The sequence below is a fragment of the Carassius auratus genome, unplaced genomic scaffold (assembly GCF_003368295.1).
Source record: "Carassius auratus strain Wakin unplaced genomic scaffold, ASM336829v1 scaf_tig00032445, whole genome shotgun sequence".
Lineage (NCBI taxonomy): Eukaryota > Metazoa > Chordata > Actinopteri > Cypriniformes > Cyprinidae > Carassius > Carassius auratus.
Window position 1 is genome coordinate 285,097 of NW_020526001.1, and position 19,512 is coordinate 304,608.

The 19,512-nt window shown below is 36.5% G+C and overlaps 1 pseudogene; it reads left to right on the top strand.

The window, feature by feature from the left end:
* The first annotated feature begins 307 nt into the window (after positions 1-307).
* Positions 308-19,512, top strand: part of LOC113080891 (protocadherin Fat 3-like) — a 57,726-nt pseudogene continuing 38,521 nt past the window's right edge.

Genomic DNA, 19,512 nt, shown 5'->3' on the forward strand with positions numbered 1-19,512 from the left:
GGATTTGTTAAATAATAATTGCATAATCTAATCTTTAAAACATAAATAATTATAAAATAAATTACTTAAAAAATTACATGCACCTAATGCAAATATAATATGCACATTAATGATTTCCCTTGCACAATAAATAATGCCAAACCGTGTGCGACACTGTGTGTTGTGTGGATGTGTGTGTGCGCGCTCGTCCGGTAGGCTGCGCTATGCTCGCACCCGCGGGAGTCACTATACACCCCCACCCCCCGCCCCCTTCCGTGCGCGCGCTTCCCTGGTCCCACGCCGAGCGAGTGTGTGTATGTGTGTGAGCTCCGGAGCACATTGCTGTTGCAGGAGCTTCGGCGAGACGGTCGCTCTACGGTGCGCTGTCGGATACGGAACTTCTCATGGATACGGCAAAGTAGCGCGCGGACGCCTGTCACTCACCGAACGGATTTAATACTCACGAGGATAGGTATGCGAAATAAAGTCATATGCAATCTGATTATTTATCAACTAACTGCGCTTGGGAGTGAAAGTTGGCTGGGCAGTGCACGGGGGCAGATTGAATGAAGGGGGGCAAGAATTGAAGCTGGTTTATTCCGCAGTAAAGGCATGCGTTGCGTTGGCTGTGTTACGCGTTTGGGGTTTGAGACCTTTTCCAGTAGATCTTAGGGATAAATTGTGGTTGTGAATTGATGTTTTGAGTGCATTCAGGAGAGGCATCCTTATTTAGGTTTTTATGTGGGAATGACTGCACAAAGAGGACTTGTGGACATGCAGAGGGCAGAGAAAGTTGCTGGAGGTGTGGTGGATGTTAATGCATGCATGATGCAGTGACAAGGTGGGAAGATCAGAGGATCCCGACCATCCACACGCATGCAGCACCCGGTGTATGTGTGTGTGTGTGTGTGTGTGTGTGAATTCTCAAGGGGCACAGTGCATCTTTTAATTAAAACCCGCGGAGCACATGCACACAAACTGCACACTTCAGAGCCTCCTTGAGAGCGCGTGTAGTCTGTGTGCGCGCGCTCCACGTATTAATGTGCTGAATTCACTTTTTTCTCTCCATCCTCATAAGATTGGCTTCACACCGCTCTGCGCTCGGATGATGTTGGCGTGCTCCGCACATCAATAAGAGACACTCTCTCTCTCTCTCTGAAATGCGACACTGCCCTGCATTAGGCGAATGCAGAGAGAACTAGGGTCAACTAGACTCCGATATATGCATGCTTGCATTCATAAACATATGTTTGCGTGCATGCATATAAAGTAAACTGTATGTCGAGCTGTTCATTAACCTCTATTACTAAAAAAGGAACAATCTTTTATTATAAATGTAAAGGAAATTGTGAGGTACTTCTGGTTTGTTTTTCCACTAACTCTCACTTTAATAAATGACTCTATTATTCCCAGCATTAGATTAGTTTTGATATGGGTTGAGTTTGGGGACAAAGCCAGGTTGGGCCACGCAGTGTATATTTATCAGAAGCTCTTTAATTGGTAATTTGGTTTGTGAAGAGATTTTGTGACCCACTTTTGAAATGAAAGGTCTGCTCCACCCAAAATGAAAATTCTCTCATTTACTCTCCTTAACGTTGTTCTAAAACCGCATGACTTTCTTTCTTATGTAGAACACAATGACAAATGTCTAAGCATCCATACAATGGAAGTCAATGGGGTCCAGTGTTGTTTGGTTCCCAGCATTCTTCAAAATACTTTCTTTTGTGTTCCACAGAAAGTCAAACAGGTTTGCAAGTGCATGATGAAAGAACTTCCTTTCTTGGGTAAACTATCCATTTAAACATTTTGAGAAATGAGTTATTAGTGAGATATTTTTATATGGCAAATACCAGTTTTTTTAATGGCCAATACTGATATCTAGAGAGCTTAGTGGTCAGTATAATATAGATATTTACATAATACCATTTAATAATAGTAATTGAGATCCTCAACCATGCTGAAATGTAAATGTTAACATTTATTTAACAAAATTTGATAACATATTTTGCATAAAATAGAGGAATGGTTCACCCAAAAATCTATATTTATCAATTTCTCATCTTCATGTTATTACAAACCAGAAACCAGAAGGAGATATTAAGCAGAAATCTGTGCTTCTCTTCTCTATGCAATAATGAATTGATTTCAAAAATCAAATGATTTTTATTTTTCACTGAAAATGTATTTCCATACCTTTCAGTCTATTTCTCAGATATACGTAGTTAACATATGTCTTTGGAAGAGTTTATAGTGCACAGGCTATATAATGCTTTTATTATTGAGCTTTCCTGGAGTTTGGTCACCATTCTATTTTTTGGCGTGAGTAAATGAATGATTATTATTTTCACCAATGCTAATCTCAGAATGGCTGATATATCAATCTAGCACTAGATAATATGACTCAACCCTATATTTATTAATGTATGTCAATTGTTTCCCTTTCACAATTGAATCACCATTGGATAGTGCAACCAAGTGATGCGTTTATGCTCTGCTAATGCACAAACTATAACACATCAAACCACAGTGGAAACACATATTAAGATTATGTTCAAAGTGCATCTAGGAAAGAGTGAAAGAGGAGCTAGTTAGTCTGTGTGAAGCGACACACACAATTTTGTCAGCGTTCCAAACAGCTGTCTGTTCGGATACATGATATGTTTTCTGGAAAACTTTTTTTTTTCTTTTTTTTACTGGTCCACCTGTTCAGTGCCGTTTGTCCTTCATGCGAGCATCAGTCTGTGTGTTTGTGTGTGTGTGTGTGTGTGTGTATTCTGGTAGAATGACCTCCATGTTGCTGATCAATGCCGACACTCTCTCTCAGAAACGGAGGGATGTGTCCCTGTGTGTGGGGCGACCCTTCCCCCAATCTGTTCCCAGCCCAGCCCTTGTGTGTGTGTGTGTGTGTGTGTGAACCCATTCTCAGCATCTGTCTTTGCCAAATGCCAGGACTCAGTGGACGCTTCACAGTAAAATCATCGGCCCGTTCCGTGTGTGTGTGAGGGGGTAGGGGAGTCCTGATGTGCTGTTGTTGCGTCTCCCAGCGTCCACGCCATTGTTTGTGTGCGCTGTGTGTGTGTGTGTGCTTTTGTTCTCCACTTGCGCTGGAATGCTCTTCAGTGCTGTCTCAACTGTAGAGACCCCCTCAGATCCCGTCCTGCACCCCACAGCCCCTCTCTCCAAAGTTTTCCTTGTTTTCAGTCTCAATTTGTTTTGTCTTGCTCTTCTAGTTTGTCATTTATCATAGAGGACTGAAAGATGGAGTAATTAGAGTGGGCTCTTTCTGAATGTTTCTTTCTGTGTGCGGTTGGGCCCCGTCAGAAGGACAGGGGCCACACTTACTGTATAAACAAATGTCTAAGACCACCAGAGTCTCTGTTGCTGTTTCTAAAACCTACTGAGCTGCTTTCAGACAACATTTCTGGGCATTATAGATGCATTTCATCCCTTGCTAAAGAGATTGTGGCTTGATAGTTTTGTATATTATGGTACAAAATGATTGTTTTTTTCATATACTGTTATTTAAATGGTACTTTAAATAACACTGTGGTATTAACATAATACATGTCAACAAAAACATGGGAAGAAAAGGCAATTTTCATTTAGCTGAAAACCCAAAACAAATGTTTTTGAAATTAAACCATTTATTGCATTTTTTTAGGAATGAGGCACCAAGTTATTTTTTAATAAAACTGAATGTTTCTGCTTAGCTGAAAACCAAAGCCGAAAATAACGTTGCTGTACTTAAATTTGGGTCATTATATTGTTTATACTCTTTATACTGTTCTTGATGCTGTTTTTGTTTGTTGGAATAAAGTTCTTCAGGAATGAAGTGCAAAAATATTTTTTTAACTAAACCTCTAAATGAAAAGTTTAGCCAAAATCTTAATTAAAATTAAGTAAATGGGTCTTTGAACCTTTAATGCTGTTCAGGGTGTCCCATTCTTACGTAATAAATTAAACCAGTCGTAGTAAAGTTACATTTAAATTCTGTAATCAAAACCAATAATTTTAATTAAAACCAAAAGAAATCTGTAATTAACTTTGGCCAATTGAACTCTTTATGCTGTTCTGGGTGTTGTGTTCTCAGGTGATAAATTAAATTAGTTGAAATGATGTTCTTCGTGAATGAGGTGCCAGAAGTTTGCATTTACCAGAAGCATAACCGAATATATTGTTTCAGTAATTCAGTTTGGGTAATTGGGTAAATTAACATATGCTGTTCACGGTTTTGTCTTCTCGGTTGATAAATTAAACCAGTCGTATAAAAATTCTTTTGCAAAGAGCCGTATCTTTATGTATTGCTAATCTAGCAATAGCAGAATCTTTGTCCACGGTGAAGTACAGGTACATCCAAACTGCTGATGCTTCTTGTAGCTTCTCAGCAATGTGTGCATGAATAAATAATTATGCAGTCAAAACACGTCCTCATAAATGCACTTATTTAATGTCATTGTTTCTCTCAAGGATTTTGAACCTCTCAAACCATTTCGACCGAAACTGAAAATTTGAAAATTGATGTTTTGGCCTTTTTTCGGTTGCAAAATTTTGGTGCATTACTAGTATTTTTGTACTAGTAACCAAAAACATGGTATTACCATGGCACCATATCCCAAAATCATATAAAAAAGTTGTTAATATAGCTATATTTAATACTATCTAGATCTATATTTAACACTCATAACACTCATATAACACTCATTTTTGGACACACCCTGTGTTTCTGAGCTTCTTAAAATACTTAAACAAGCACCTTGTTTGGACAAAAGTTACAGGTGTTTTCTTCCATGTCTGTCTTTTATTTGCATTTCTCAATGATCATAACAACTAATTAACAGTGTTGTAATTAGTCAGGTAATAAAGCTTCAAGTCAGAACAACCGCTCAAGGGAGTGTCTCTTTAATAAGTGCTGGTGTTATTGTGGCGTTGAGTGCGTTAAGCGGCTTCTCAGTGTGTGTGTGTGTGTGTGTGTGTGTGTTTGCTTTCTTGGGAAAGAGAGTGAGAGTCTTTTAGAGTGAGTCAAAATGAGTACATTGGGTTTGATCCAGCTCGGTAGACCAGGAGAGAGAATGAGAAAGCGAACGAAATGCAGGGTTTGGTCCAGTATATGGTCGACTGATGGTTGAAATCTGAGCATGTGATTTTAAGCCTAAGAATACATGTCTGAACGACACACACCATGAGTTAAACACAATATAATTGCATTTCCAAGATTTTTGGAGTATATGATGTTACAAGGTAAAATTTCATTTATAATTCAATTGTAGTTTCTTGGTAATTATTTGTGAAATTAAGCCATTTTGGAATAAATATAGTTTCCTATTCAAATTTAAGAATAATCGACATAACTATATACCAACATAAGTTAATTGTTACATTGCTGCATGACTAATCCACATGAAATTAGTGTTTTGTGTATAGATCTGTGTGTGTGTGTGCGGAGGCTGGTGAATGATGCGCTCTGAGCACATGCTTGTCGATTCAGTGATGCCCTTGTCTATGAAGTTATTTTTGATTCAAAACAACTGAACACCTGTGGCAGTGCGATTTGTAGTTGTAGAGAAAAGCCACACATGTGTATCAGTAAATTTGAAGCCACAGAGAGAAATGTTTTAAGAGTTGCAAACCTGTAGACTTTTTTCTCTCCCACAAACACAACACAAGAGTTACACCTTCTCAAATTCTTCATTGCAGGTGCACAAATCCTATTCTACAAATCACACATTTAGAAACTCGTACGCTCACATTTATGAAACAATTGCTGCAGTGAATGTGGTGCAAAACGCATTTACACACCCGCATCAAGAAATGTGAAGTCGTGGAGAAATGTTGAACATCCGCAAATCAGTACGTGAATTTATCAAATGAGAGTTGCACACTTGTAGAATATTTTCTCAGAAATGTCTTGTATATTTTTCTAACACAAACACAAAGTACATAACTACAACTGCTTGAATCTTCTGCGATGAATCTCAAAAACTGTTTTTCGCTTTCAAGCGACAAGTTTCGCGCTCTCCCTTTTGCACCGAGATATTTGGTTCAAAAGTGATTTGTGCATCTGTAGAGGTAGTGGGCGGGACTATTTAGAGATTACAGAATTTCAGCCAATCAGAAGAGCTACTGAGCCGGTAGATATAGGCCCCAAGCAGTTTTACGCCCCTGTTGTTCCTCATGCGTCCAGTAGGGGGAGGCTGTATATTAGTATATGAGCCCAGTCATATATAAGAACAGCAGACCATATCTATATGTATGATAGCAGCAGACCTTCTTGAAGCGATACGGATGAGGTATGTTAAATAATCTGCTAAAGTAATTGTTGTTGATTGTATTGTGTAATGATGCAACATTTATTATTTATAAAAGATTGATCAATTAAATATCAATTAGCAATATCAATTCAAAAGATGGGTCAATTTATTTCGAGAGGCAAAAGTACTTGATTGAGTCAGATGTTCTGTCTGACTCAAACTTAACTAACCACAGTCTATCATCAATGGACAAAATAAAAAAATAAAAAAATAAAAGTGGCTTGACACTTTTTCCAAGTGTTCCATCAATATTGTTCATTGAAGATCAGGAGCGAATTGATGTTATCTACACTCAGATGACTTCAATTTTGGATGGCACACCTACACACACCCACAGTGACCAAATCCGATTCATTATGGATGTCCCTTTTCCAGAGGTATGGTCTTGTGTGTTAGTTGTGCTCTGCATGGTGTCATATTCACATTGTTTTTAATGTCAAATAGTTTATCCATAATGTTAGATCATTGCTATAAAATAATAGTTTTGTGCTTAATATAGAAAAGGCACTTTTGATTTTGTTATTTTATTTTTATTTTATTGCTTTTTTATTTATTTTTATCAGTGAGTGGGATCACTTTGACACCAGAATAAAGAAACAATTAAAGAAGAGTGGCAAGCCATAGGAGAGTCATCTACAGGAGTCATGCTGTTAAGAAATAACCAAGTCATGGTGTTAAGAAATAGATATTTTTTTATTGTGAACAATATTGTCTCTTTCTTTTAAATGACCCTTGGAACTTTAGAAAAGGGTTAAATTGTGTTTTTCTTCATAAAATGCTATGTAGGACATGTTTTGTTGCTGTATGACAAGCAATTGTGAATTGTACAGCAAATATTTCATTTAGGATCCATATGATTACACAGTACTGTATGTCTAATGGCCTGAATATGGTTAGTATCTAAATATAACTTAATATAAATTCACAACATCATATATCAGTAAGTTTCCTGCATATAAAAACAGTTTATAAATAAATATAAATAATACATTTTACAGTAGGTCATAGGTCTGCAGCCTCCCCCTACTGGACACATGAGGAACCACAGGGGCGTAAAACTGCTTGGGGCCTATATCTACCGGCTCAGTAGCTCTTCTGATTGGCTGAAACTCTGTAATCTCTAAATAGTCCCGCCCACTAACTCTACAGATGCACAAATCACTTTTGAACCAAATATCTCGGTGCAAAAGGGAGAGCGCGAAACTTGTCACTTGAAAGCGAAAAACAGTTTTTGAGATTCATCGCAGCAGATTCAAGCAGCTGTAGTTATGTACTTTGTGTTTGTGTTAGAAAAAATATACAAGACATTTCTGAGAAAATATTCTACAAGTGTGCAACTCTCATTTGATGAATTCACGTACTGATTTGCGGATGTTCAACATTTCTCCACGACTGCACATTTCTTGATGCGGGTGTGTAAATGCGTTTTGCACCACATTCACTGCAGCAATTGTATCAAAAATGTGAGCGTACGAGTTTCTAAATGTGTGATTTGTAGAATAGGATTTGTGCACCTGCAATGAAGAATTTGAGAAGGTGTAACTGTTGTGTTGTGTTTGTGGGAGAGAAAAAAAGTCTACAGGTTTGCATCTCTTAAAACATTTCTCTCTGTGGCTTCAAATTTACTGATACACATGTGTGGCTTTTCTCTACAACTACAAATCGCACTGCCACAGGTGTTCAGTTGTTTTGAATCAAAAATAACTTCATACTTGTCTGTCTTGCCGGTGAGCTTGATGTGTATTGATCCAGGATGCCACCATCAATGCCAACCACACACACACACACACACACACACACACACTCTAAAACATCCTCGGTGTTAACAGTCTGAGAAAATCTCTTATTTTCCTGTCAATCAAAAGATACTTGATCATTATGCCAAAAATGGCTCACTTTAATAGCAGCTAACCTAGTCACAGCGTTCTTCTAAAAGAAGCAATTCGGATAGAAAACTTATTGGCTTGTCTTTTGAAGAAACTCATTCTGTCCATCAGCAGACTGGTGATTATCTTGGTGTAAGAGTAATTTGTTGTTTGTTAAAAATAAAAAAAATAATGATTTGATGATTGATTTTGCTTTAGCTTGTGGAACATGCTTAAAGTCAACATGAGGTCAAAATTTACCCTAGTTGTTTTCTTTCAATATGGAATACAACACCACATCAGACAACTTTCTTGTTCAGCTGATGTCATCAAGCCCTCTTATATTCAAACCCGTTCCTCCAATCACATGTCATTTAATGTGATTGTTTCACTAGGAAGATGTTGTGAAAGTGAAATGGGTTTGTGAACTTTGTTTCATGTTGACAAGTGAAAGCAATGACCTTCATTGTTGTTGAAGGAGTGGAAAGGTTTTAGAGAGATGTCAAAGGTCAATGGCTAGGTGTACGATTACAGTGTAACATATGAAACTTGATCCCGGGCAAGTTTGGCGTTCATCTGTCAACACGTGATGTTAAATACTTAAGCCACTGAGAGCGATAACCATGTGTTCTGTGGAAACTTAAACCTTTTAAAAAAAAATGTGAAAATGAAAGTCATTTTTTGTGTATCTTATATAAATGTGGCTTAAAATCTGCTAAGGGGACATTTGATGTAGCAAATCATGTAAAAATGTATCATCTTGTATTGGAAAATGAAACATTTCATTAAACTTTGGTAATTGCCTTAATCTTTTAAACATCTGAGAAATTTAAAGTCCGGTGCGTTATCATCTTTGAAGTAACATGATTTTTTACTTTTGAAATTGTAAATTTTTCTTTTTTTCAGTAATGGCGTGGCTTTGAATTGCAAAGTTGTTTTTGTCGTCTCTTATAAGAAAAATATTTTATCTAAACTAGGGATGTTCATTTCGGTTATTTTTCGATAATTGACAAAATTATTTTACATTTTAGAATTGAATTAAATTAGAAAGGTAAGTGTATGCAACCCATTCAAAATACTAACATTTGTTTCCCGGGAATAATTTTTACATGCGCAAAAGCAGCAAACAACAGAACGTGAGCATTCAAATGTTCATCATATCACATCACGCACCTGCGGCACTTCTGCGAGCAGAGAAAAACATAATAAAGCTAGGCTATATATATATATATATATATATATTATATATATATATATATATATATATATATATATATATATATATATATATATATATACGAATAAGTAGGCCTATACAAGAAATAAATTTTACTTAAATAATAAATTAAGAAAATTAACGAAAAACTGTGCAACAACTAGCCTAGTGTGCAGAGTTTCGGTTCATTTTTGTGCTGCACAGAAGGAAACCAGAAGGCAGAAAGCAGAATCTTATTTTGCTTTAGGAGTATAAGGAGTATTTGTGAATGTACAAAAATAAAGGCAAACCTTTTACAATTCCGATAAACTTTATTACTAAAAGGTGTAGGCTAGTTGCTTCCACTTTTAGAAGGAAACATTTCAAGTGATTGCACTGACACCGCATACACGCACTCAGTTAAGCTTTGCTACCTTGACAATAAATGACTTTTTACGACCATTAAACTGATGGTATTAATTGGTCAAAATTCTTAACAGACAGTTAACCGTTAACTGGTCAAAATGAACATCCCTAATCTAAACCCATCAAAATACAGATCCTGTTGTAAAAAATTGTGATATAAAATAGTGAATTTTCCCTTTGTTCAAACTTGACTGGATCTGACTGCAAATCTAAACTGCATCTGTATGTTGTTTGAAATCCAGTTAAAATTTGTGTTTCAGTCTGAATTGTCAGATCTGAATTAATGTAGGGTTTTTTTTTTTTTTTTGGTCATTCAGTGTGACCATAGGCTACTCATACACAATGTGCAAAAGGAATTTAACAACTGTCTGAATTCACTCAACTTTCCCTTACAGTGTGGATATAGTTTCCTCGAAGTTGCAAAACAAATTGGAATTGCAAGTGTGAATAAAACCATATTTTCCATCAGGAAGTCATGTGATCAGAAATCCATAAAGTGCTTCTGTTTTCAATGTCACTTTACATAAAGAGTTATGTAAAGTAGCAATTACGAGTCCGTTCACGGACTGAAAATTTATGCTACAAAGTGCGTTAAACTTGCTTACTGCTCAGAAAAGCTCATTTTCAAAGTGATTAGAATCTTAAAATGGACCACTCACCCACGTCCGCTCACACACATTGGTCTCTGCGCTCGTTGATATCTCCCATCCTCCTCCAGTGTTTGTCCCTGATGTGTTTTTCTAAGGCTCTGATTCATTACATCAGTTGAGATAAATTCTGTTTTTCAGTGGCTGGATTTTACAGGAAACAGGGGAGCAACTCGTTTAGGACACAGCAGTGGTGGGTCGATAGCTTGTTAGAGCTCTGTTTGTCAGGATGACGTTCACAGAGGTAATTTACCCGTAAACTCACTGAAGTTACCACTTCCGTCACTGTCGTCCACATGTGGATGAGCTCAAATCAAAAGTGCATTGATTGGCATGCAACATCTGCCTGTGCGTTTATGCAATTTGTAATAGTAGTTTATTGATGCTCTGTTGGTTAGTGTTCGTTTGTATGTGAGTGTGACATTTATAATTAATCGGGTAGTAGTTTTATTGCTTTTTCCCTTATTAATGAATGATCACCATAGTTATGTATATGACGGATTAATCAGTAAAATGTGGTAGCACTAGACAATAGAGGATATAATGGTGAGATTTTTGGGGGGGAAGATTTGTGGCCCATGTTGTATGGAGGCAGCACATATTTTGCAAGTTCATTACGTATGATAAATTTGTTTTTAATGTTCGTATGGAAGTTATTCAACTATTATTTTCAAAATAATCCAATAGCATTCGGGAACTGCTGAATCATGTCATCTCATTAGGTGAGTTACTTTTACATTTATGTCTATTATGCCATTTACAAGTACTTTTATTATGACATCTTATGAGTTGTTTCTCAATTAAAAATTCAATGTAAAATGAATCAGTGTTTTACTAGTGTAATTGTGTGGCGGTTTTACTTTAGATTTAAAGTGTGAGCAAATAGTTTTGATGTTTCAGAATCAGATTATTTGCATCATAGGTTCATAATCCTAGACATGGTCATAGGTTTGATTCCTAGGAAATGAACTGATAAGATGTATACCTTGAATGAAAATTTAAAATCTCAGAAGTGCAGTATGAGTTTGATCTGCATGCTTTCTACATGATATTATCTTTGTCTGTCTATTAAAATGGGAGATACCGGGTTTTGTTATTGTGATGTTCCACTTTAGAGGTTAGATTTTGAGATGAAAATTTGTGGCCCATATTGTATGGGAGCCAGCAAATTTCTTGAGAAATTAAGTTTGTTCTATAAAGTTATTCAACTAATATCTTTAAAATAATCCTGTTGGCATTTGCATTCCCAGTGAATGCATGAACCGATAAGATGTTAACTTTGAAAACAATGCAGTTACTCTGGATAAAAATACCTGCCAAATGCACAAGTTTTATCATTATGATGTACCACTTGCCTCCAATTTAGAGTCAGAATGTTAAAACACTCTGTTTAGAAATGATTATAGTATTTCTTGTGTTTGCACTTGTTGATTTCATTTTAGAATCAATATTGCAAGTGGAAGGCTTTTTTCTTTTGGTAGATAGCTCTTGATCGAGGGTGGCGGTTTGGGTAGTTGGGCAAAGATAGGGCAAAGGATAGTTAAATTTGGAACTCAGCTACACATTGAGCCCTGAAGTAGGGAGCGCCCATCCATAACTTTTGTGAAATTTCGCAAAAGTCCTGAGTGGTCCTTGTTTATCGTATATAATAATTTGTGTATCCATATGCATACATTAATTGAATATTTGCACATAGTGGTTTATGTTGCTCTTTTGTTGTTGTTTGTGATGTTTTGTGCATGTGTGTATGTTCATACTCTGTTGTGTTGTATGTTTAGTTTGTGTGTTTGTGATAGCAGAGGGGATTGGTAAACCATGGCTGTTCTGCTCGTAATGGAATTGAAGCGTGTTCAGACTGCACAGCTCCTTAGAGCTTTTTCTGTGTGTTTGTCTTTGTGAACACTTGTGTGTTCTTCACGTATGGAGGGTGTGCGTTCAGTGCATTTGTGGAGGTGTTTGCGAGTTTGAGATCAGAGCGACTCTGTTTATGTGGGTTTAGTTACAGTAGGTGTACCTTAGGGACAAAACTGTCCACAGAAGTTTGCTAAACCTGACAGAAACCTCCCTTAAGGGACGTCCTCAAAGGCAAAATGGTTCATAAATACAAACTGTTTTCTTTTAGAGGTTGGGTTTGGGATTGCCTGTAGACATTGAATTAGCTTCAGAAGCTGTATGTTCGAGTAAACTTGTGTGGGATCTGGTTTAGTGAGTTTATACAAGCTGTAATTGGGTTTGGAGCTCAACATTACTGCCAGAGATACACAAATCAGAGATAATGCTTGGAAAAGAGAGATTTAGTGATGGAAATGGGGCTTGAAGACAGACTGGAAGTTGTTTCATTGCAGCAGGTATGTTAGACAGTGATTAGTTTTGAAGGTGAGGGAAGCCCGGGCACACTGACACACACACACACACACACACACACACACCACACAATGACACACTGACAGAAGCACACAGACAGACACACGTTTACGTAGCTATCTGATTCTATTTTTTTTATATAGAGTTATTGCAACTGAAAATGCAGTGGACTAACAAATCCCACACTGAAACTGTAGCTGAAAAAAAATTGCATTTGCAATTATTTTACGTATTTTTATTTAGCATTAATCACTTACTGGGCGAATTCTCAGATTTTGTAAGATGTAGCTCACTTTGTGGGACAAAAGTGCACTCAAAAATGATTTTTTTCTATAATTTACTCAACTGCAACGTGCTAATGAAGCACACAATTAATTTTTTTTAAACTTAATTTTTGTCTCTAATCCAATTATTTATGTAAATGTTGTAAGTCCATTTGTTCTGGAACTGTATGAATAATTTTAATTGAAAATGTACAGTAGATTTTCTGTTCCCAGCATGCTTTGCATGGGACTGGAATAAATGTTGAAAATAAATGTTCTGTGTTTTTGATTACATTGAATGCTTATTATTTTGAATATTATCTTATGTGAGGGTCAAGAAGAGTTTCTGTTATATTTTTTAGATTTTGGGGATACCAGATGCACCACTTTCCGCATTCAATTAAGTCAAAAAACTGTTTAAGGAAAGTGCTATAAGTTACATTATAGTGTCAGCCTCAAGTGAGTATATTTCAGTCCGTTTCACACGCGTCACTCTCCTCTGATCTCTAGTAGATCGCAGGTCTCTCTCTCGGTCTGTCCTTCCGTGTGGGCTTGTCTCTCTTTGATGAATCACTTATTGAAGGACAGCAAAGGGTCGTTCAGACAGCGGTAGTGGAGCTCAGAGCGGGGCCATAATCAGTCCCAGAGGGTTCGAGCAGTGAGGACTGTAGCACCAGCTCTGATAGCAGTAATTACCCTGACCGTATATTCCCACAGCACTACAGGGGGACTAAACACACACGCATACCAACAACAAACTCCCACCGAACACATGCACTCACTCCAGCAGCGACTGGAAGAGAAACAGAGATTGTTCAGAGCACACCTGAGTCATTATTGTGACAGGAACTCAAAAGATTCATTGTTCTGAGAGGATGCATTGTGTTCAGTTAAACTGTAGGAACTGTAATAAGATTGAAAATATGAATCTGTAGCCTTCAACTAAATTATTACTAGATGACAGCAAACGCAAGCAATATTGTGTATATAAATGTGTCTATATATATATGTGTGTGTGTTTTTACAATATGAAGCTGTCTTTTGTGCTAATTTGTGCCCATTTTTTATTAACTTTTGTGTCCATTAAATTCAGTTGACATTAATGCATGGTCAATAAATTCAATCAACCTTTTGGCATTATATGACTACAGACAGACAGACTAATTTATTGGCCATGCCGTGATGTCATCCAATAATTAAGAATTAACTTAATGGACACAAAAATTAATGCACATTCTTGTATTGGCACAAAAGACTTCCCTCTTATAAAAAAAGTGTCCTAGTCCTATTACATATTATAACAGAAGTACTATATTTTCCACTATTCTAATAGTTTCTGAAGGAACAGGAAAAATCTTTCACAGTATACATGCAAGAATATTTTGGTGTGAATGCAGTTTGATAGTTAGAGTCAATAGGAGATTTTTATCACTATCAACTGAAGGTTTGGTATGTTCCTCGTTGCTCTAGGAAAAAACCCTAAGCAAGTTTTTGAACAGTGTTTTTAAGTGAACGATCCCTTTAACTGTGGCTGTGTTCTTGTGTCTACGTGTGTAAAGCCCTATAGAAAGGCCAAAAGAGTTCAGCCCCATTCAAAAGAGTCTGATTACCAGAACAGGATGTATTTGAGTGTTTGTGGACAAGGGACCAAAAGAAACCAGGAGAATAGAAAAGAAGAAATGAAATCCTAGGCCTGAGTATCTGATGATGAGGTCTTTTGAGAGTGTGTACATTGGATTTTTTTCCACTGCAGTCTCAGGTCTGATTTACTTCAACCGACCTGATGTCAATCTTTTTGTCCTTCAGTTTAACGGCGAGTCTTTTAGACACGGATTTGAACAACTGTCACAGACCATCTGAAAACGATTAGGACATCAGAACATCAATTGAAAAGAGAGATGCTTAACTTATCTGTAATAGACCCTAGGTACTGTAGTGTTGATTCGATGTGAACAGAAACCACACAAATAATATGCTGTTCTCTTGTGTTGATGCTGGAGATCTTGTTTTGGGAAAAACACAAAAATTGAATTCCCTACTTGTTGCATTGAAGTTTCAATGTTGGATTCATGTTCGCACTGGTTACAGTTAAATGTTTTATTATATTAGTTTCATCAGTTTGAATTTGATTTATACCGATGTTAGACTTTCCATTGATTTATAAATAATCTTTTCAAATACTTTTGATTTGTGAAATATATAAATCACAAACATTTTGTTTAGGATTAATATAAATATTATACATTTTTAGCTATTTTATTATTTGTTTATATTTTTTCCAAAATTATTATTATTATTTATTTTTTAATTGTACCTATTTGTTTATCTTTTGGTGTGTGTTCCATGTCATTAAGTTTTCAAAGATAAAATCACTAGAATATTTGAAGTACTTTTGATTTTTAAATATTTAATTTGCAGGATTGCAAGGTTTTGATTAGAATTTATAAACTTATTTTTAGTCATATTTTTTGTTGTTTTTGCTGATATTCTTAACTGGCCCAAAACACTCTCACACTGGCTACAGGCCATCAGACCATCTGTAATTGTTGAGCCTTGCATTAATTTAACAAAACTAATTTTGGTTATTCTGTATTCAGTCCTCTGTGTGGTGAACGAGTGTGGGACTATTTGTGTTTCAAGTTAAATATTTGGCTTTGGGATAAATTTAGAGGGTGATAATTTTAACAAGAACAGCTTTGATTTGTTCCCCGCCTGTCGACTTCAAGCATCACCTCACACGGGGGCATGACGGGGTGCAAACGATCGCACGAGGATTCGCGGAGCCCTGCGGATGACTGGACGCTGTGATGGAGCCACGGCCATGTTCGAGAGATGGGAAGCAGATGGTCTAATGGTCTGCCTGGGGGGCTGATGAAAAGGGAGAGAGGGAAAGTGAAATAGCAGCACTTGTTGCCTGAAGCCAGTGTTTTGAAACATGGCCGATATACAAAGAGAGCATGATGGCCACTCAGATGGGCAGGTTTTAGGTGATAATCGGCTGTGCTTTAATGGATTACAGCCAGAGGTGATTACAACAGGAGCTGTAGTACACACTGCAAATACAGTATAAACCTGCAGGCAACACCATCCCCATGGACTATAAATCTTCCCAAACTTCACACTAGTACTGGGTGCTACCATAGTATATACTCTACCATTGGAGAAATATTAGCCGCACCGCTGTACCATGATATTAATTACATTCCCAGGCTTTTTAATCTTTTGGTTTATGTCCATCAAAGTGTCCATTAGAGAAAATCATTTATTGCGATGAAGTACTTTTGGTTTGCAAAATATTGAAATCACGGGATTGTCAAACAAATAGCCATGACTACATGGTTATTTAATATAGGAATCTTTTTTTTTTTTGGTTTAATATGTTGGTTTGCGTCCAAGTTTAAAAAAAGAAAACCATCAAATCAGATGAAATACTTTTGATTGGTTAAATATTTAAATCGCAGGATTGTTAAAAATAGCCATTATCACATGATTGCTTAATATATGAACCATTGTTTGTTGCATTTTTGAATTTGCACCCATCAAAAAATCAACTGAAATGCTTTTAATTTGTAACATGTTTAAATCACAAGATAATATCCATGACCACTTATTACATGATTACTTTCTTTTTTTAAAAAACTAGCACCACGTACTAGCTTTAATGCAGTTTAAGATTGCTTCGATGTTAATTCTGCATGTGTTATTAATTTGAGCATCACTTAATTGACTAAAAATACCTCAATGAGCAAAAAACCAACAAACAAACATTAAAAACTCAAACATGTACAGTATAACCAGGCCCTGAGTATCACAGTCATTTCAGATGTGTAATTTACTGAGCAATTCAGTTTACTTTGTAGTTTCAATTTTGCTCTTGGTGTATCCATCTGCCATTTTTGATTTACTTGACCCAAATGTATGAGCTGATTTAGTCACATTATCTAGTATATTTCACTTAAATAAGACCAGTTAGTGTTGATGTTAACATTGCCTTGGGTTATTTGACCAAATGATTTATAGCGCATACATGAGCTGCAAAAATGAACTTCAAAAAGTATTAAATCAGTCATGTGTAAAATGTGTCCACAAAGAGGCAAACCAGTGTATCAGTTTTTATTCGGTTCATCGGTTTCATCATAACCACGAAATAACGAAAAACAGAAACGAATGTAATTTTTATGTGAATTGAGTTCTTCCCCAAGTGTAACTGATGTGAATTAGAGGAAGAAGAGAGTAATACGAGATGGCACATTTCTTATAATAACAGCGCTGTAAGTTAGCGATCTGAAATTCGCCACGCCGCGTGATGAAAGCTAATGCCGTTGTAATGCTTTCTCCATTTAACAAATAACACCTCTCTTGTTACAAAGTGCAAATTACTGAATTTACTCAAATTAGTCTTGAAAGGCCATTAAGTGTATAAATATATAAGCAGGAACTGGTGCTGGAGTACATAAATAGTAGTCGTCTGGCAGTGTTGGGTTGCACAGCGACACACACACACACACACACACACTTTAGCCCGTCCATCACTTGCTGATGTGGTCCTCAAAGACTGCTTGCAGCGCATGCCCTATATTTATGGCTTAGTCTGGAAAATACATTGCAGCCTGCCAAAGATGGAGAGAATTTAGGAACTTAAAAAAAGAAGGAACAAATATACGTTTGTGCAGCACACAGAGAGAGAGAGAGAGAGAGAGTTTATGTTGGGAAGTGGCGCAGGAAGATTCCTTTTAATAACTCTGGTAGGCCGCGCTGCTGATGCGCCGTGAGTCACTCTGATCTCCAGGAGAGAGGCAGACAGAGGCAGGGAGTTGTATTTTCGCCTGCTGACATGTGGGGGTGAGTGCAAGATGAGCAGCTCTCGGTCGGATCTGCGGGAGACATCGGTCACGATGGCATCAGTGTATCGCTGTGGCAAACACCTGCATCACGCTAACTCGACACGGGAGTCATGCCACAAGATATGACGAGCAAATGGTAGCTTCGACAAGGAGGCCGAGAGAGTGAGGTGTGCGTCTCCCCTAGTGAACATGGTGATAATGGACGGCTTCAGAATTGGGGAAAGCCATCCTGACTGAACGGAGGAGAAACCTACGGACGGGTGAACACACGGGCAAACTGAGCACTTTCACCAGATAGCATCCCGCTGCGCTTGCACTGGTTATCATTCCCTATAGATTCTGCAGTAACTTACTCCCTTAGCTGTGCTACACAATCCCCACATATCCAAAACTCTACAAAGTTAGAATTATACTGCATTGTTTTTATTGTCTGTAATTAAAAGAAGAAATTAAATATATTCTTCAGCAAGGTCACCATAAATTCATCAAACAAAGACAAATGTTTACAGAGCACCGAATCAGTATATCAAAATGATTTCTGAAGAATCGTGTGCTACTGAATGCCAGTGTTATTTACTGTCGTTAAGACACTATTATTGTTATTCTTAATTTTTTAATTAGTTTTTATATTTTCCTATTTTAATTTATTTAATATAATATTTTAGTAATTTTGTAAAAAAAAAATTGTTTTTTAATTTTATTTTTTTATTAATTTTTATTTCATATTCCATTTAATTTAGGCTATTTTAGCATATCAAGTTAAACTAAATTAAAATGAAAAATAAGGTTTTTAATATTTTATTTTATTTCAGTTGATGGTTATTTTACTTCAAGTAACAGAAAATATTGTTTATTTAATAATTTTTTATTTTTCAGTTTCAGTGAACTATAATAATAACCTTGCTGAAGACTGGAGTAAACACTGCTGAAAATCCAGGTTTGCATCACATGAATTTTAAAATATAATAAAATAATAAGCAGTTATTTTAAATTGAAATAATATTTCACTTTTACTTTTTTTATTTTTTATAAAATATATTTAGCCACGATGAGCATAAGAGACTTCTTTCATATACATATGGCAAAACTGATATGATATTTTTTATGTATTTACTTTTATTTATTATTTTCCATTATACCTGTTGTTTTTGGTAATTTTCTGGCTGATATTTCAGTTTCTATCATTTCTTTGTGCCAGAAGGGGCCAATTACAGTTTCTGTGGTCTCTTCAAGTGTCATTTTTCTTAGCAGTTCTCCGGTTTCTATTGTCTCTTTCTGGCTCTTCTCTTGGGACCCACACATGACACCCTTTAGCATGGCACATGGCCAGTACATCTCTTTTTCAGCTGTAGAAGGGCTCCAATATTTCTACCGATTTCCCCAGATTGTACGAGTATTAGTGTCGTATTTTAACACAGAGACTCAACTGTACTCTACATTTATGGTTGAACTGGTAACTCGTCATGACTGTTCACTTGGGTGCGGAAATTTAATAACATCTTTTTTCATAATATCTCTGATAAAGCAATCACATGCATGGCTACACACGATACGACGGAACAAAAGGGCTGTACAATTAAACGACCAGTTTTACAACAGGCTGCTGACAACGTGAATCACG